The sequence below is a fragment of the Triturus cristatus genome, chromosome 8, assembly GCF_964204655.1.
Source record: "Triturus cristatus chromosome 8, aTriCri1.1, whole genome shotgun sequence".
Taxonomy (NCBI): Eukaryota; Metazoa; Chordata; class Amphibia; order Caudata; family Salamandridae; genus Triturus; species Triturus cristatus.
The window spans coordinates 954,028,686-954,048,613 of NC_140591.1; positions in this window are offsets into that span (position 1 = coordinate 954,028,686).

Below are 19,928 nucleotides of genomic sequence, written 5' to 3' on the forward strand. Positions count from 1 at the left end.
GACCCTGAACGCCCAAAGGAGGAGGAGAACCAGACAGAGAGTAGGCCAAGGAAATGGCTTGCTTCAGCCAACGGCCGATGGACACAGAAGAAGCCTTACACCCCAGAGAAGCCGCACCAAAGGAGACAAAAAGGGAGTCCGACTTGCGAAATCCCGCAGTGCGGTCAAGATAAATGCGCAGAGCCCTGCACACATCCAACAAAGACCACCGGGGACCACCGGGAGAATCCAAGACAGAGCCCAGGGAGGGAAACACCAACTCCTGGCACCTGTGAAATTGCGAAGAAACCTTCGGCACAAAGGAAGAATCCAGGCGGAGGACTACCCCACCCTCCGTGAAAGACAGAAAGGGAGCACGTGCCATCAAGGCCCCCAACTCCCCAAGACGTCGAGCAGAGGTGACAGCCACCAGGAAAACCACCTTGAGGGTGAGAAACTTTAAATCCACCGTATCCAAGGGCTCAAAAGGAGGACCGACCAAAACCCGCAGGACCAAAGGCAAGTCCCACAGGGGAAAAGAAGGGCGAGGCACAGGCCGGGAAACAGTAAAACTGCGAAGAAGACGAGAAACCAAATCTTCAACATCCGAAAGATTCCCCCATGGGGAACGAAAAGCCCGAACAGCGGCCCACTGGGCACGCAGCGTAGAAACAGCCAAACCCTTCTCGAAACCTTCCCACAAAAATTGAAGGACAACCGGCACGGAACAGAACAAAGGGGAGACACCCAACGCAGAACACCAGCGATCAAAATTACCCCAATGCCGATCATAAGCCTTAAGGGTAGAAGGCCGTCGGGATCGCTGAAGAGCCATCGCTAAATGTTCCGGAAAACCGCGCCTTCGCCAACCCTGCTTTCAACCTCCATACCGACAACCGCAACCGGAGAAGAGACAGGCACGGGGAAGACCGCAGAGGAGACGGAGACAGGGGAAGAAACCAAGGACCCTGCATCGCCAAAAGCCGCACCGTCGGAAACCAAGAACTCCGAGGCCAAAACGGTAGCACCGCCACCACCTCCCGATCCTCCTGACACAACCGGGCCAGAAACCTGGGAACCAGCGCCAGGGGGGGAAGGCATAGAGGAGACGCGACGGCCACGGGAGAGACAGAGCGTCCACCCCCCAGCAACCCTCCTGCAGAAACCGGGAGCAAAACCGAGGGAGCTGAGCATTGTGCCGGGAGGCAAAGAGGTCCAGAAAGGGACGCCCAAACCTCCCGCACACAAGCCGAAATGCAACCGGGGTGAGAGACAACTCCAGAGAATCCGGAAAGCACCGACTCAGGGCATCCGCCACAAAGTTGTCCACTCCCCGAAGATGAACCGCCGTCAGAGACAGCAGATGGCCCTCCGCCCAACAAAACAGGGGCACCACTACCGCATTCAAAGACGCCGAACGAATCCCCCCTTGATGATTCAGATAGGCCACCGTCACCATATTGTCGGACCGCACCAACACGTTCCGATCGAGCAACAGAGCTCGGAAACCCATCACAGCCCGGGACACCGCCGTGACCTCTCTCCAGTTGGATGACCGGCGGCTCTCCAGGAGGGACCAACGACCTTGAAGGGAGCGAGACCCCAAGGTCGCCCCCCAACCCAAGGCGCTGGCATCCGAAGTCAAGACCAGAGAAGGAGAAGACTGCAGGGGCAGACCTAAAGACAGATGATCCCTCACAGACCACCAAAGAAGAACCGGGAGGACCACTGGAGACACAGGAATGAGAATCTCCAAAGCGAGGGACCGGGGATCCCAAAGAGACAGAAGGTACACCCAAAGGGGGCGCAGATGAAACCACGCCCATGCTACTGTAAAAACAGTCGCCGCCATCAGACCCATAAGACGCAACCAAAGGCGCACCGGAAAGGCTCCCCCCAACCAGAAACGATGAGCAAGGGACACCAACGTCGTCACCCGAGGTTCGGGGAGGAACACACGGTTCAGATCCGAACGGAATCGGGCCCCAATAAAAACCATGTCCTGAGACGGAGTCAGTTGACACTTGGGCAAGTTGATCAGGAAACCATGGGCCCGCAATGCCGAGCACAACACCTCCCTGGCCTCCAGCAACAGGACCCGAGATGGAGCATGGATCAACCAGTCGTCTAAATAGGGGTAAACCATCACCCCTTGGAGATGAAGCCACGCGACCAAAGGCGCCACCACCTTTGTAAACACCCGTGGCGCCGACCGGAGACCGAACGGCAAGACCATGAACTGGAAATGACGTCCCTGAACACAAAACCTCAGAAACCTGCGGGACCGAGGATGGATCGAGACATGGTAGTACGCATCCTGAAGGTCGAGGGTACACATGAAGTGCCCCGGCAGAACCAACGGAATTATCCTTTGTAAAGTCTCCATGCGGAAAGGAATTCTGGCCACCCATTTGTTCATAACCCGCAGATCCAAAATTAAGCGGAAACCCCCTGTGTTCTTTGGAACTAGAAAGACCAGGGAATAGAAACCCAACCCCGTCTCCAACGGGGGAACCTCCTGAATGGCACCTTTTCGAAGAAGGTCCAGAATCCCGAGAGAGAGATGAGACCGCTTTACGCGACTCGAAGGCCAAGGAGTCGGCCGAACACCCGAGTCCGGAGGCGGAGTCGTAAACTCCAGAACATAACCCTGGCGAATGATGTCCAACACCCAGACGTCGGAACAAGACTGAACCCAGGCAGCCAGGAAGAAGCGCAGCCGCCCTCCAACCAACAACCCGGGAACCACCTCCAAAGAGTCAGGAATGCGGCTTGGCAGGAGGAGGGGATTTAGCCTTACGGTCCCGACCACGGCCAGAAGCAAACCTACCCTGGCCTCTCACAAACTGTCTACGAGAAGCAGGGCGAAAGAAAGATTTGGGTTTAGAAGGGACAGGAGCAGTAGTAGAGACCTTAAAGGAAGAGGAATGCTTCTTTTCCTTAAACAATTTGTGTAACTTCGCCTCCAACTCCCCCCCAAACAACATAGTACCCTGAAAGGGCAACCTCAAAGCGCAGTCCTTAAGGACAAGACTGCGACGTGCAGCCACACAAGCTCCCCCGGAAAGAGCCGAAGCACGCACAACGTCAAAGGAGACATCAGATAGTAGTTCCACCTGACGCTCAATCTGCTCCAGCAAACCAGAACAGTCCGTGGCATTATCCATAGACTGATAGAGGGACTTCAGGTCAGACAACAGTGACTGCGACACATAAGTCCCGTAGATGCCTGCCCGTAAGGCCAGGTGGGAACCAGAATACACTTTACGGAGCGCCACATCCGCCTTCTTGTCAACCGGATCCTTCAGTACAGCATCCTCAGCAAGGGAAGTACGCCCCACCAAACTAGCCACAAACGAGTCAATAGGAATCGAATCAGGCAGTTCAGTAGCCATATCCTGCAGAGGATAGAGTTTAGTCATGAATCGCGGAATCAGGATGCGATCTGGATCAGCCCACTCGCGCTTCAAAACATCCCTGATGAAGGGATGGACAGGTACATCGACAGTGGCAGCACTCTGAAATTGTCGCAACAAAGGGCCCCTAGAGGTACTAGGCGCGTCTCCGTCAGGGAACCCCATGTTCTCTTTAACATGCTGCACAATCGCGGACATAGTCTCCTTGTCCACATATTTGCCTTTTAACTCCTCATCTCCCAAACCCGCAGACTCATCGCCACTAGAGTCCGAAGAAACAGGAGCAGGACACCTGCGACGGGATCCAGCATCACCCATCTCAGTCAAAGTCTCCCTGATCAAGCGCTTAATATGCGCATCAGCACCAGTATCACGGCGCCTGGACCTGGCAGGAGAGGGAGACCTGGAAGCACTGGAGGAAGAGGAAGACCTCTCCCGGTGATGTCTTTTCCTGGAATGCTTTCCCATCATAAGAACACACCAACAACAGCAAAATCACCAGAGATAACAACCGCTATGCGGTACTCACCCCAAACGCTCGTTTTTAAACGAGTTTTCCCAAAGCCGGCAACCTCGAGGCGCCTGACTTCCGTCCCCACGCTCAAAAACCGGAAGTCAGGCATGACCACATCCGGCCGGGGAATCAGCTCCAACCAATCCAGAGGAGCAGCGCGGCCGCGCCCCCCAGCAAGCCCAGCAGGCCGGGAGAGGCGGCCATCGGGCCAGGAGAGAACCAACGCGGTATTACACCGCCGCGAGGTCTGGAAAACGAAGAGGCCCGCGCCACTCCCCCCAAGCCCAGCAGGGAGGGAGAGGCCAACAGCGAAGGGCCGCCGGCACCAGGTAAGACCCAGCAGCCACAACGCTACATCCAGAAAGAAGGCAGGAGCGCCCACGCTCCTGCCGTGTCCTCACACTGTCAGGATGACAGAAAAAAGAACAGGAGGAATGCTGGGACGGTACTCCTTAAGTACTCCCAGTGGGAGGGGGAGGGTAGGTCCAGCATTCCTTCGTTCTTTTTTCTGTCAGTGAGATAGTAGATCTCACTTGTCCATGACGGTGTCGAGGACGGAGGGACCTGGGGGTAATGCAGGGGCATTCGGTATGGTCAATTGAGTGATGAAAAGCGCCCTGCAATAGCACCAGTGAGCAACGTGAAGGAGACGAATGTTTGGCAATGGAGGCTGTTGAGTGGGTGAAATAAGGACAACACCCCAAGAGGGGAGAAGTGAGGTGCTGTCAGTGAGGTTTCTACCAGCAAATGAGAGGGACACCCATTGAAGTTGTAAGGCCTAGTAGTAGTGGTCAAAATTGGAAACATTGAGACCACCACTGTCAGTGGGGAGGCACAGTTTAAGCAGCGTTACTCTGCCATGTATGTTATGCCAAATGCGCTGCAGGGAGCCGGAAAATGGCCATTGTACAAAAAGTGGGAGGTAAGTGAAGGAATAGAGCAGCGGCTGCAGAACCACCATTTTTATCGGAGCCACATGTCCCACCACCAGACAGCAGTAATGACTGCCAAAAAGGTATCTCTGCACATGTATGGCAGAGACCGCACTCACCCAGTTGCCTTTCAGGAGGTTTTCTGGTGTATTGTATATGCGGATCCCTAAATAGCGAAACGTAGCAGTTTGCCAGTCAAGTTCAATGTCATTCCCATTATACATGGGGTTCGGAGTGTGTGCATTAAAAAGAAATAGGAACAATGTGGTCCAGTTAATCTCGAGGGCAGAGATGGCGGCAAAGTCAATGAGCAGATGTTCAATAGTGGGGGGGGGGGAGAGGGGGTATGGCCCTTATATCTCGGAGATAAAGGAGGATGTCAACTGCATAAAGCAAGACCAAATGTGTATCGTCTCCCAGCGGGAACCCCCGGTATTGGCCCAGTGCACGCAGATGATGGGTTAAGGGATTAAGAGCGAGTGACAATAGAAGGGGGGGGGGATGGACGTCCCTTGTTGTACTGTGATGGAGTGTGACATGCAGCAGCCAATGCGCACCCTGGCTCTGGGGTTGGTGCATAACAGCTGGACCCATCAGATAAAGCGGGCTAACCAGTATAACTGATTTTTCTAAATGATTCTCTCATGTCTGTAGAAGACTCGAATTGTGATGTGAGTGTGCTTTGCAAAAACACACCTTTGCCTTTCAGAGAGCAAGCATTGCAGGCAATGCTGCGAGCTACCTTAGATTGAAACAAATGCTTAAATATGAAATGATAAATATTGTATGCAGGGTGGACTAAATGGGATAGAGGCACACAATGAACTGGAGACATGTAGGTAATAATGCAAAACCTGACATTCATGGATTATACTTGGATGGAGGTTAGTGGGCACCTGCTTAATGTCAAAAATGTAGAATCAGGGCCATGGATATCCTGAAAATCAGCATGGAAGTTGGTATGAATCTGGCTCATTCCCCTAGGCTCCTAATAGAAGATATAGGGGGTTGACTTTATGAGAGCAATATAGATATCTTCCAAAAGCTCCCATATGCTGGAGAGAGCACAGCATTGGAACTTAACGTGTGTTTCGCTGCTTGTGAATTCCAACCTCCCTGTGGTGGGGGCTAGAATCCTTTGACTGGATCCCTTGTGGGTGGCGTCAGGGTGATTCCTGGAGTCCTCTGTGCTCTTTTCCAAAGGGCACCTTTGTGGCAGCGGGTAACCCTCTTCCTAGGTGGTGCCCTATGAAGTACTGGGTTTTTCAGAACCCAGCGGTGCCAGGGAACACACCCTAAGACTTCGAGTTCTTCCTGTTTCAGACTACAGAAACACAGAGTCTTCTTGGTAAAGTCAAAGATCGTATTTATTGGCTGCAACCAGTAACAGGTATCCTAGAAGTACAACACGGTGTATATTCTCAGGAGACTGCTCAACCTTACAAAGCCAGCCTTCTCTTTTTATACAAAATATCATGCTTTAGGCAAACATTCCTTATTTTACAGTTGACCATTCACATATTTTCACTACAAAGAAAAAGCAAAGTCATGATGGCAAGCCCATATTTCAGTTTGTCCAGCCCTCAATCAATTACCCGGCAAGGCTCGGTACTTTCATCAGATATCGACGGACCCCCAATAAAAACGGGCACCTCCTCCTCGTAAAGCAAGTCATAAAGATAGAAACAGGGACAGGTGTGTGTAAGATTAGGCATGGTTTGTGTGTGATGAAAGGTTTTATGATATGTTGTGCCTTGATACTAATCTCATTCGGCCACTGGGAAAGGAACTGGCCGAACAGGTTTGGCTTCATGCAGTGGAGTCAGCTTGCCCAGGTCACAGAGGAGTCAGCAAAGGTGTATGTGTCCTTCAGACTCGTTTCTGGCCTTAGTCATTGGCCTATGTGAGGGCAATTACAAAATGGCTGCCGTTCAAATGGAACTCTAGGGTTCAGGACGGAAACTCTGATTTCAGGGTGATTTCGTCACCCAAATATGGCGAAAATGCTTGTGCATAGTATTCTAATCATTCTCGGTCTGCTGATACCAAAATCGTCATGATACGACGATGTTTATAACACGGGTCCAGAATTTTCAGTACCACAGACCCTCCTTTTGCCCTTACATAGGCAATAACCTATACTCACGCTAATCTGAGTCCAGGTCTATATTCATAAAGTCGTTGAGATGTTGCTGTAGCATCATCCTATTACTTAGCTCGTCTCTTGACACAGGTTTCCTTACACACGATGTAGCACAGAGGCCACATATTGCAAGAGCACACTGTACACACAGACAGGACAGGAAAAGAACGGCTAAGATCATCCCAATGACTATCAGGATCTTCTATCCCCAGGCGGATATCAGTTCCCAGAACCACCCCATCAATGACCAATCTCCTTTATCCACGTGAATAGATTCGGAGATCCTATGCAGTTTGGAAATGGCCTGGTAAACTGTTGGAGCGTTATCTGGAATGAAAACACAGCAACTTGATTGGATCACTTTACATACCCCAACTCGGTCTGCAAGTATGACGTCTAATGCGACCCTGTTCTGAAGAGTCATAAGGCGATCCGACTGGAGCTCAGCAGTCAAATTACTAAGGGCACCGACTGTTTCATCTACCGTGGATTCAACCACCCTTGTCAATTGCCTTATGTTTCTGCTGTTAACCATAGGCCCCCAAAACGGCAGAAAACCCTTTACGAAATCTCCAAGTTCTTGTCCTGTAGTGTCTTCTTTACTGATGACACCTCTAACTATCCTTGTCTTATGGTAATCTGCCTTGGCCGTGTAGGTGGGAGGCAACAGGAACAAAACAAAACATGTGCCTGAGAAGTCAGGGGGCAACCATGTATAGGCTCTATTATGGCAGATGAAATAGGTACCCTTAGCTGCTAAGAACGTAGGGGAAGTCTGAGACGCAAAAACATATGTTTCAGTGCAGATACTTTTCCCTAACTGAGCTCTGGGATTCTTGCCATTACCTTGCAGACATAGGTGACCCTGATGGGGTACAATCCAAATCGGGGAGGATCTCTTTGCTCGCTGGTTCTCACTCAGAGTAACTCCATATTCTGTTATGTTCCATCCAATATATGCTAGTGTCTCATCTCTCGGGATAGTCTCATAGGAAATATCTTCCCTAATCATATCTACTATACCCTTGACTAGAGCACTATTCTTAGGATTATCTTTCACAGAACGTAGGGGGTTGGCTTCATGAGCGTATATGAATATCGTTCTATATGCCCACACAGAACCATTATGGCTGAAAGGCAGGACCAGATAAGGGATACCTTTATCAGTAGTATGAGGCATAAGACCACACACCCAACAGTTAGTTGTGTTCACTACTAATTGGTGTTGGTGTAGAAGCTGAACGAATGAATTATTGACAAATTCTAATCTTCTAGCGGACTCGTGTTCAGGCAGAGGGTGAAAAGAATGCGAGGAAACAGTAGAAGGAGGTATGGGCTGTATAGTGGGTGCAAATGTCACTTGAAAAGGGAATAAAACATATCCTATTAAAAACGTCGTTACACTAAGCAACATGAAAATACATAATATCAAAAATCGTTTCTTTGTCATCATTATACACATTCTGGCTTTAAAGTCCATCTGTTTGGCAGGTCTCTCATTCTTGAAAAACTCCATCCTCTCTAATTGCTGCTCGCGGTGGTAGGGTGTTCTCTGCTAAGTAATGCTTCTGTCAGTCCAGGGCAACTCCCTTAGACCGACCAGAACTGTCGACCTAACGTCTTCAGCTGCACTCCAAAGACTTAGGCAACCACGACCCTACAGCTGAACCCGGATGGCTGTTCGAAAAATAAAAATAAGAAAGTTTCTCAGATGAGAGAGCTGCACTTTCAAAAATAGCAAAGAAAAATAATTTTTTATTTGTCCATAGTTCTCGGCCTCAAATTATAACGGCTTTTTCCAGGGACTGTCTGGTTCTGGAACAAGAGTTCAGGCTCTGTAGTGTTCAATCGAATTGACGGTGGCACAGCTTCTTGCAAAATATTGTCACTTTCCTGTTCAGGAATTGTTCCTTTTACACGTGCATCGCTAAAAGGCAGAAAACGAGGCACGGTCTCAGTCTCAGAGTCAGCGATCCCCTCCTGGACCCACCGGTCGTACGGTAGAGGCAAACGGACCCTCTTGCAGTGTACGCCGTGGATCCAGTTATTTTTCCCTTCCACTCGAACAGCTGATCTTGTTGAGAGAAGGACGAGGTGGGGGCCGGTCCAACGGGGCTGGTCATTCTTCGTCCGCTGGAAGTTCTTGACCAGCACCCATGATCCAGGATCGATAAGATGTCCTGGAGCTTCAGAGACCTGAGGCAGAGTATCATGAACCTGTTGGTGTAAAACACGCAAATTAGCTGTCAATTCATACAAATAATGAAGCAGTACAGGGTGTTTGATCTCACTGAATTTTGTCGGCCTTGGCACTCCCCATATGTTGGCCGGGCGGCCGAACACAATTTCATAGGGACTAAGTCCCACTCGCGAATGCGCAGTCATTCTTGTTGATAGGAGTGCTAAAGGCAGAGCGTCAGGCCGTTTAAGACCAGAGCTCGCTTGTATCTTTGCCAATTTCAATTTTAGTGTGCCATTATAGCACTCTACTAGTCCAGCTGATTGGGGGTGATTTGCAGCGTGGAATTTTTGCTGGATACCTAGCCCCTCACATACTTTTTTCATCACTCGACCCACAAATTCACTCCCATTATCACTCCAGACCATTCTCGGCATTCCAAACCTAGTGAAGAATTCTTTGGCAAGGGCTTTCGCTGTGGATAAGGCAGTGTTGTCTTTTAAGGGATATGCTTCTACCCATCTTGAAAAGGCACAAACAACAACGAGTACGTATTTCAAATTGTTGCACCTTTCCATGTGGATGAAATCTAGCTGCAAAACCTCGAACGGATACGTTGGAGGCGCAAAATGACCAGCTGGAGTTGGGGTTCCCCTACCAGGATTGTATTTCAGACACACCATGCAATTCTTGACCACATTATCTGCACATTTAGGAATTCCAGCATTTTGCCATACTGGAGCCAACAACTTACAAATCCCTTTCACACTGATATGGGCCATTCCATGAGCCATTGTCACCACTGCAAGCACATACGCATCGGGTAACAACCATCGCTGATGTTCTGACAAGTCAACCCAACAACCATTTTCATCCAATTTACCCGTACTTTCTCTCCACACACTCAACTCTTTCTCTGAAGCTTCAGCTTGAAGAGACTTCACACTCTCTATAGTATCTTCACACATTCCAACGTCACCAACCCATCTTGCAGGGCCTGCAACATACATTCGATTCATCACATCTTTTGCTGTTTCTTTTGCGATTTCGTCAGCAAATGCATTGCCACGACCAACATCATCAGTCACCTTCTTGTGTGCACTGCATTTCACAATCGCAACTTGTAATGGCAAGGTCATTGACTCAAGAAGCTCATTCACCAACTGACCATGCTGAATCTTAGCTCCATGCGAAGTCAGGAACCCACGTTCTTTCCACAATCGTCCAAAACTATGAGCTACACCAAACGCATACTGGCTGTCAGTATATATGGTCACCTTCATTCCTTTCGATAACACACACGCTCTCGTAAGTGCAATAAACTCTGCTGCTTGAGCTGAATTATGTGGTATACGTGCAGCTTCAACAATCGTATGCAAAGTCGTGACAGCATATGCTGCAGTCGTATCACCATTCGGAAGCTTGAAGCATGAACCATCCACCCATAAGGTACCATCACACTTTACAAGAGGAGTATCTTTAAGATCTACTCTCCCTTTTGTTTCTTCTTCTGTCCTGAGAAAACAATCATGCTGTTCAACATCATCTGTCTCTACTGAAATCGGCAATAATGTGGCTGGATTCAACGTCGTGCACCTCTTTATGTGCACATGGCTCGCTAACAGTGTCAACTCGTAACCTGACAATCGAGCACTAGTTAAGTGCTGTGTCTTGGTCCTGTTTAACAACGTGTCCACTGCATGTGGAACCATCACAATCAACATATTATTCATCACTAACCCAGCAGACTGTCGAATAGAAACAGCTGCTGCCGCCGTGGCTCTCAAGCAACTCGGCAATGCTTTAGCTACCGGATCCAAAGTCGACGAAAAATGTGCGCAGGGACGCTGCTTGTCTCCAAAAGACTGTGTCAGCACTGACAATGCACAACCCTCTTTCTCATGGACATACAGTGTAAAGGGCTTACTGTAGTCGGGGGTACCCAACACAGGAGCCGAACACAATGCATTACGCAATTCGGAAAAACTTTTCTGACAATCTCCAGACCACGGAACGGGATTCGGTGTATCTTTACAGGTCAATGCTACCAAAGGTTTGGCCAGCAAAGAAAAATTCGGTATCCATTGTCTGCAGTATGATGTAATGCCCAAGAAAGCACGTACTTCTCTCTGTGTCCTTGGCACACTCAGTTTTGCAATTGCCTGAATTCTTTCTGGGGTCAGTTTCCTTCCCTCCTTCGATAAGAGATGACCTAAGTAGGTCACTTCTTGTCGACAATATTGCAGTTTTCAAAGAGACACTTTGTGATGTAAATCAGACAAATGACGCAACAACGACAAGGTGGCTTTTTTACAAATCTCTTCAGTATCTGCAGCGATTAGCAAATCATCGACGTACTGAATAAGGGTAGCGCCATCAGGTAAAAGCCTGACTATATATTGATGGACTTTCACAGTAGCCTTGAGGAGCGCGCTTGAAACGGAAGCTTCGGCCTCCTAAACTGAAGCCAAAAATATCCCCGCTCTCCTCGGCAATCGGGATGCTGAAGAAAGCATTCTTCAAGTCAATCACCGAGAACCAGGTGGCGGAAGCTGGAATCGTAGTCAATAGGGCAGTGATATCAGGAACAACTGGGAACTGTGGCACAACTATTTTATTGACCTCTCTAAGATCAATCACGAACCTGTAAACAGGTGGCTGAGAAGGGACAGTACGTTTCAAAACAGGCAGAACAGGACTATTACAAACGTTGCCTCTTGTCTCTTCAATTACATCTTTTTCAATCAAATCATAAATGATCGCTAGCAACGCCTTCTCACCTTCACTAGAGATCTTGTATTGGGGAATGCGTGGTAATTTAACATTGGCTTTCAATGTCACAACATATGGTGGTATTTCCAAAAGACCCACATCATTAGGACCAGTAGCCCAAAGAATATCAGGAAGAAACGACAATTCGGTCGGAAGCTTATCCTTCGACAAATACATTGGAGAAATCACTTTCCTACCCAGTGTAAGTTGTACTCCCGAAGGAGAACAATATAATGTCGCATACAATCTTTTCAACAAATCCAATCCTAAAAAGTTTTCACCACAACCTGTCGTCAGAATAAGGGGTGCTTCCAATTCACAAGGTCCAACAGAAAGGGACATAGGACTAGAAATCGGGTTCCTAACCGGGGCGCCAGAAAAATCTACTGAAACATTTATTTCGCCAGACAAAGGTGCGCCAGGGAGTTTTGAGTGCATAATAGAACTCTTTGTAGCACCAGTATCCAACAGAAAAGGCTCTGACACACCTGATGTAATCACCTTAACATATGGTCCACTCTGATCTACTGGAACTGAAACAACTCCCTCTCTTTGTCTATGGCTGTCCTAGCAATCATTACCTTCCATTTTCTCATCTTCTGCATAGTAGTCGTCAGCATAGTACTGAGCCGTCCTACCAGACGCGTTATTTTGCTGGTCAAAACTATTCATTGAATTCTGAGACGGAAGGGAACGCACATTCTGGGGTAAACTTCCACGTCCTCTACCTCTAGGAACTTGTTGAACACCTCGACCTCTTGCGCCAGAAGCACCATTCGTACGCTGTAACAAAATAGGACAACTATACTTGAAATGACCCTCTTCTTTACAATATGAACACTGATTGGGACCTACAGGAACACGTGGTTGAGAAAACTCGAACCTTTGCGAGTTTCTCTGAAACTGTTGAGGTTGCTGATAGTTACTCTGACCACCACGTGGCGGATACGCCTGTTGTAAAAGAGCCTTCGTCTTTAATTCTTTCGTTTTCTTGTCTGCTCTATCCTTCTCATCTTTATCCCTATTTTCGTATTTCTGTGCAATGGCCAATATTTGTGCTGAAGAGGAAACGGCCCAAGAACTCTCTGAATCTTTCAATTTCTTACACAGCTCGGGAAGCAAATTGTGCACAAACCTGTCAACGAACAACCGTTGACCACCTTCTGTACTCATATCTTGACCACTGTGGTCTATAAACGTTTCTTCAAACCTAGTGAAGAAATCAGACATTGTTTCATCTTTCTTCTGCTTACACGCAGACAATTTGTCCCAAATCACACGCATCGCTGGCATTAAAGTCTTCATGTAAGTAATGATCCTAGCAGGAAGTTCTGCTACCAAAGGCTCAGGCTTTGCACCACCAACTTGTCTATTATTTGCAGTACTAATATTAGCCCATGAGTCAACTAACTCTTGCGCATGATCTGTATGGCGAATCAATCCCCACAAAGGCTGTGGAACAACATTCCCAAATAACATACCTATGTCAGCTAAATTCATAATGCATGAGTCTGCAGTCTGTGATAACTCCTTATAATACCCTGCAGGGTTTTTACGGGGGTCAGGTAAAGTCTGCTTAAGGGCTAAAACTTCAGCTCGCTTCCAAGGAACATGTACCCAAACACGCTGAAAATGAGCTGGAACAGCATCAATTTGATTAGCGGCATCAGCCGCAACGGCGTCCTTCCATACCGGAGGGACTTCTCTCATTGGGTACTGTCGCACTTTTTTCCTAACAGAGGAGTCATGTTTAAACAGTGACTGAGAAGGATCCTTATTCCTAAAGGACAACAACGTCGCAACTGCTTTCTCAACATCGGAACCCACAATCGTGCCCTTTGAAAACTCAAACCATACACGGCACAAATCAGGCGGATTTGTTTCCAAATCATTATCCTCCAATTCCTCACAAAGGAAAGCACACATTTTCTCAAAAATGTATCTTTGTTTTGGTGCTTCCCATTGACGGAAGACTTCCATAACAGACTCCACATCATATCTAAAAGGGTAGGTAACCCATTTACGCGCCATATGGTCAAACGCTTCTCTCTCTCGAGAATCAGGCAGTTGACTACGCGACTGCTTACGCTCCGAATCAGGGGTCACACCAGATGATCCAAAGAGAGGAAATATAAGGCTAGCAACAGTATCAGTCATTCTCTGTCGGACAGAAGGAGAAGTTGACGAAAGAAAAGGAGGAAAAACAGAGGGAGGCAAGGCAGACGCAGATGCAGACGCAGAGGCAGTATCAGGAAGAACACCAGAAGAGGCAGTCAATGTTGTAGACAAAGTTGTAGGAAGTACAGATGGAGCAGGTAGCAAAGTCGACGGCCCTTGAGGGGGCTGCGCCATAGGAGTAGGAGCCAACTGAAGAGGAGCTGGCGGCTGTGTAAGAACCTGAGGCACAATAACCGGAGGTTGCACAACTAAAGGTTGTGGAGGTGCTGTAGCACTCTGCGCATAAGGGGGTGGGGAACTCAACAAGTGTGACATTAAAGGATCTTTCTCAAGTTCTTTTGCTGCATCTTGCTGAAGAAGCGGCAAAACTGGATAACATTTATCGATCACCATTTTACGTTGCCTGTGCAACTGCTCACTCATCTGTTCTTCTTCATTATCTTTAAACTGCATAGCAGCTTGCATTATCGAGATACCCTTTTCTGTCTTATTTCTCTTTGCTAATTTAATTTCCTTCTGTTTGGCTTCCTTACGCCATAGGCGGAAAGAGTCAAACATCGCCGGCCGGGCTTTCTTCTTAAAAAGTTTAACCTCCAGATTATCCAGAATCTCTGTGTCAAAACTACCATATTGGGGCCATTTTAAAACACCATCTTACCTGGTGTATCGGATCCATACTTCATTATATGTGATGGGGCCTACGCCATGTTTCACATATAGTTCATAGGTTGGAGTTCCAATCGGAGGAACCGGACACGAGTCCTCCAATCGGGAATCCCTATTACAACCAAGACAAAACACATTTCCAAGTCTGCTAAGACCAGGCATCTTCGCTCTCTAGTCTAGCTTCAAACTTCAAAGGATTATCAAATACGATAGTCTCGTGAATACACGAGTCCCTCAGCTTTGGTACTTGCAAGTTCCAAATCAAAGATCCCAAGGGGATACCAAACTAAGAACCAAACTAAGGGCTGGGAGACGCTCCTGTAGTATCTTCGTATAAGGTTAACTGTTCTCCTGTATCTTGTAACTAGCTGCTCAGCCAGTGTGAGTGTTCCATGTGGAATGATGACGTGACTGGAATGTTGGTGTGGTGTGAGACAGTTGAGAGGATGGGCTGAGCAGCTAGCAGGCTGCTCCTGGTGGGGCTATACTATGGACTTTACTATCTTAATAAATAACCTAAAGATATATACTGGCTACGTCTGCTGTGTCACATCATCCTATGGAACCAGGTCACTTCAATTGGCGACGAGTTGGACTAAAGAAACCGTGCGTGTAACCTAAAACGTCTGGTATGTAACTAAACTCATGTGACTTGAAGAAATTTTACTTAAAGAAAAGAAAATCCTCATTTGGCGATTCTATCTGGCAAGGTGAGCCCCACCAGTGACCACAACACCGGTCGCCCAGACCTCTGTGTGCCAGGTGGAGTGAGGAGTGGAGCTGCATGTTGTTCCTGAATGCAGCACTGTGTCTATTTCAAGGTGTTGTGTCCCAGAGCCTTTTTGTGGATGTCTCCGCGACCAAGTGACACAGTGAAATCTACAAGTTTCACTGCGTGACTTTTAGGACGCCACTACGTCAAAACATTACGCCTGCTTGAAGCAGGCATAAGGAGTGACGCAGCGTATTGGGAATAGGCCGCAACATGCATTGCTGGAGTTGCGCCATGCTTGGGAAACAACTCCAACAATGTTACTCCCATATTCTTTATGTTTATGGGTGTTAGTCCCGTGTACTTAGTGTTTAGGGGGTGTTAGTCCCACCTAGGTCATTGTTAATGGGTGTTAGTCCCATTTACTCAGTTTGTAAGGGATGGTAGTCCCATCTACGTTTTCGGTAATGGGTGTTAGTCCCATCTACTCTGTGTACAGGGGGTCCTAGTCCCTCCTATGTATTAGTAATGGGTATTAGTCCTTTTAACTAAATGTTAAGGGGTGTGAGTTCCACCTTTTTCATGTTTGTGTTGGGTTTTAGTCCCTTCATTTAAATATTAGCTGTTTGGGTGTGTGGGTATCTGTTTTGTGATGCCTCACTGTGCTGCAATTCTGTTATGCTTGCTTCACTAGTCTGTGGGTTTTAGTCCCATTTCTGTATTCTGTACATTTGGGGTGTTAGTCCCTCATTCTCAGAGTTTTCTATTGTGCTTCTCTGTGTTTTTCTTCACATTTATCTTATGTGGTGTCTTTGCAATCTCCGTTTGGTAGTTTATTGTTTTTTGTGTCTCATTGAAGGAGGAGGTTGGTGATAGTGTGTGAGTTTAATGTTCTCTTTTGTGTCTTAATATAAGAGGAGGATGGTGATAGTTCATTCTTATTTTTCATCCTTTCCTTATCCTTTTCTTCCGTTTTATAGTCTGGTTCCCTTTCGTGGTATATTTTATTCATTTTACCCTTGGGATTTGGACTATTTATCTCTTGTTTATATTTTGTGTCTAGTTGCTATGTACTTTTTGTATTCCTTGTTTTATTGTCAATTGGAAAGAAGGGAGATATTGTAGTATCTTCATATAAGGTTAACTGTTCTCCTGTATCTTGTAACTAGCTGCTCAGCCAGTGTGAGTGTTCCATGTGGAATGATGACGTGACTGGAATGTTGGTGTGGTGTGAGACAGTTGAGAGGATGGGCTGAGCAGCTAGCAGGCTGCTCCTGGTGGGGCTACACTATGGACTTTACTATCTTAATAAATAACCTATAGATATATACTGGCTACGTCTGCTGTGTCACATCATCCTATGGAACCAGGTCACTTCAGCTCCACTTATACTTAACTGAGGTATCGATGACGTCACCAGAAGACTCGTCTATCGTTTCACTCTACCAATCATCAAGGGTCCAAAAGAGGGCGATAGTCAGGGCAGCAGTCCTTCGTAGCCGTCGGGAAGCAGGGAACCTCGCAGCAAAGACTTTCAGACCACGTCGACATACAGGGGTCGATGAAGTGGCGGCCTTCCTCCAGAATTTTCACACAAAGCTCCTCACGGACCTCTGGCTTGGACCGGTAACGCTGAAATAGCCCCACGTTGGGCGCCAACTGAAGTACTGGGTTTGTCAGAACCCAGCGGTGCCAGGGAACACACCCTAAGACTTCGAGTTCTTCCTGTTTCAGACTTCAGAAACACAGAGTCTTCTTTGTGAAGTCAAAGATCGTATTTATTGGCTGCAACCAGTAACAGGTATCCTAGAAGTACAACACGGTGTATATTCTCAGGAGACTGCTCAACCTTACAAAGCCAGCCTTCTCTTTTTATACAAAATATCATGCCTTAGGCAAACATTCCTTATTTTACAGTTGACCATTCACATATTTTCACTACAAAGAAAAAGCAAAGTCATGATGGCAAGCCCATATTTCAGTTTGTCCAGCCCTCAATCAATTACCCGGCAAGGCTCGGTACTTTCATCAGATATCGACGGACCCCCAATAAAAACGGGCACCTCCTCCTCGTAAAGCAAGTCATAAAGAAAGAAACAGGGACAGGTGTGTGTAAGATTAGGCATGGTTTGTGTGTGATGAAAGGTTTTATGATATGTTGTGCCTTGATACTAATCTCATTTGGCCACTGGGAAAGGAACTGGCCGAACAGGTTTGGCTCCAGGCAGTGGAGTCAGCTTGCCCAGGTCACAGAGGAGTCAGCAAAGGTGTATGTGTCCTTCAGACTCATTTCTGGCCTTAGTCATTGGCCTATGTGAGGGCAATTACAAAATGGCTGCCGTTCAAATGGAACTCTAGGGTTCAGGACGGAAACTCTGATTTCAGGGGGATTTCGTCACCCGAATATGGCGAAAATGCTTGTGCATAGTATTCTAATCATTCTCGGTCTGCTGATACCAAAATCGTCATGATACGACGATGTTTATAACACGGGTCCAGAATTTTCAGTACCACACCTATTAATTTGTTTTGCCTTTACGTCTGTGTCTATAAAATGAGGCTGGCAGAAAGGCAAAGGCTTTCCCTCATTTGCATGTGGTTACTTCACCATGCAAATGAGTGAATGCCCACATTAAATTGGGCAGGTTCTACCTATGCAGCCACACAATGGATATCAAAATGAGGCCGATTAAGTACCTGCCACTCCTATTGTAATACAAAAGAGACCCAGCAGTGCAAACACGGGGAAAGGCTTACAGTTCCAGAGTAAGACTTTATAACATAGTGGCAGATACTTATCACCTTCTGATAACCTTTTAGCGGCCTCTTCGCCCAGTATCTACCACTACAGGTAGATGAGTTTGGTGTGCAATAAAACTAAACAGTATTGGTATTTCTTTTTTAAATCAGTTGTAAATCACACGTCTGCTTCAATGTGCACAGTAAACAAACAACAAGGACTTACTGTGCCTAAAGTGAGAAAGCACAAATGAGCTGATGATGAGTGGGGAATCAGCAAACTTTCTTGAATGATGAATAATTCTGCATAATGCAAAGGAAAGTAGGACAATTATTACAGAGTTTATGCCAAAAGTATCTTAAAGACCATTATCCAGTATGCACAAGTTTTTAATCCATGGAACATGTCAGAGGGGTAGGGATCTGTAAAGACGAGTTTACATTTGTGTGCATAAAGAACCCTTCAATAATTGGAGACAGGATAAGGTCAAAGAAGACCAAGGGGCAGATTTACAAGCCCCTTGCGTCACATTTGCGCTGTCGTTGCGTCACTTTTGTGAGGCATCGGCAGCGTAAACGTTGCGGCTCATTTACAACGTGACGCATCTAGGGAGATGCATCACATTGTAAAGCCCTGCGTGACATCATACCTGCATCAGGTATAATGTATGCAGGGTAGGCGTTCCCACGCAGGAAAGCCTCGTAAAAGTGACACAGTGAAATCTACAAGTTTCACTGCGTGACTTTTAGGACGCCACTACGTCAAAACATTACGCCTGCTTGAAGCAGGCATAAGGAGTGACGCAGCGTATTGGGAATAGGCCGCAACATGCATTGCTGGAGTTGCGCCGTGCTTGGGAAACAACTCCAACAATGCGTGACTTTTCCGTCAACAGATGCGTCAGAATTTCTGACGCATCTGTCAATCCTTGCGCCATGGTGCACTGTATTGTAAATTGTTAGAATCCGGGTTCTCTGGTTGGCACAGGTAGGTACTTGTGTCAAGCAGTGAACCTTTCCTCTATTCAGGGTAGGGGGGTACACTCCAACAACAACCCCTGCTCACCCTCTAGGTAGCTTGGCGCGAGCAGACAAGGCCTATCTCAGAGCGTTAAGGTTAAGCATTTGTGAACACACACACAGTAACTCAGTGACAACCCCACAAATGGACTCCACACTGGGATATAGAAAAATAATACTTTATATATATATAGTTTAGGCTTAGCACAAGACCAGATAACGTAAAAACGGCCCACAATACTTATTAAACAAAGAGTTCTTGGTTTTAGCGTATTTTTAAAGGTCTGTGCGCTTCGTTCCTGTCTGTACGCTTCGTACGTGGTAAAAACTGCTTGGGAACGGGTCTCACACGCACTGTAGGCGCTTCGGGATGAAGCGTACACCCTACGGTGCGACCAGGCACTGTACCTTTACTTGGTGAGTTCGTCACGGATGCTGCGCTGACATCAAGCGCGATGTACGGTGCGTTGTCCTCCTGGTGCGATGCGTACTACGGTAAGTTAGACTTGGGCGTGGAGGGCTTCAGGGGACGGTGCGTAGGTACGGTGCATTCAAAGTTCGTCGTGGCGTTCGTGCCGTACCATGAGATCAGCAATCTTGACTCGAAGCGCTGGATACAAGCGAACAGTACGCTACGCACAGGGGAGACGTACGCAACTACCGTACATGCCGCAGCCT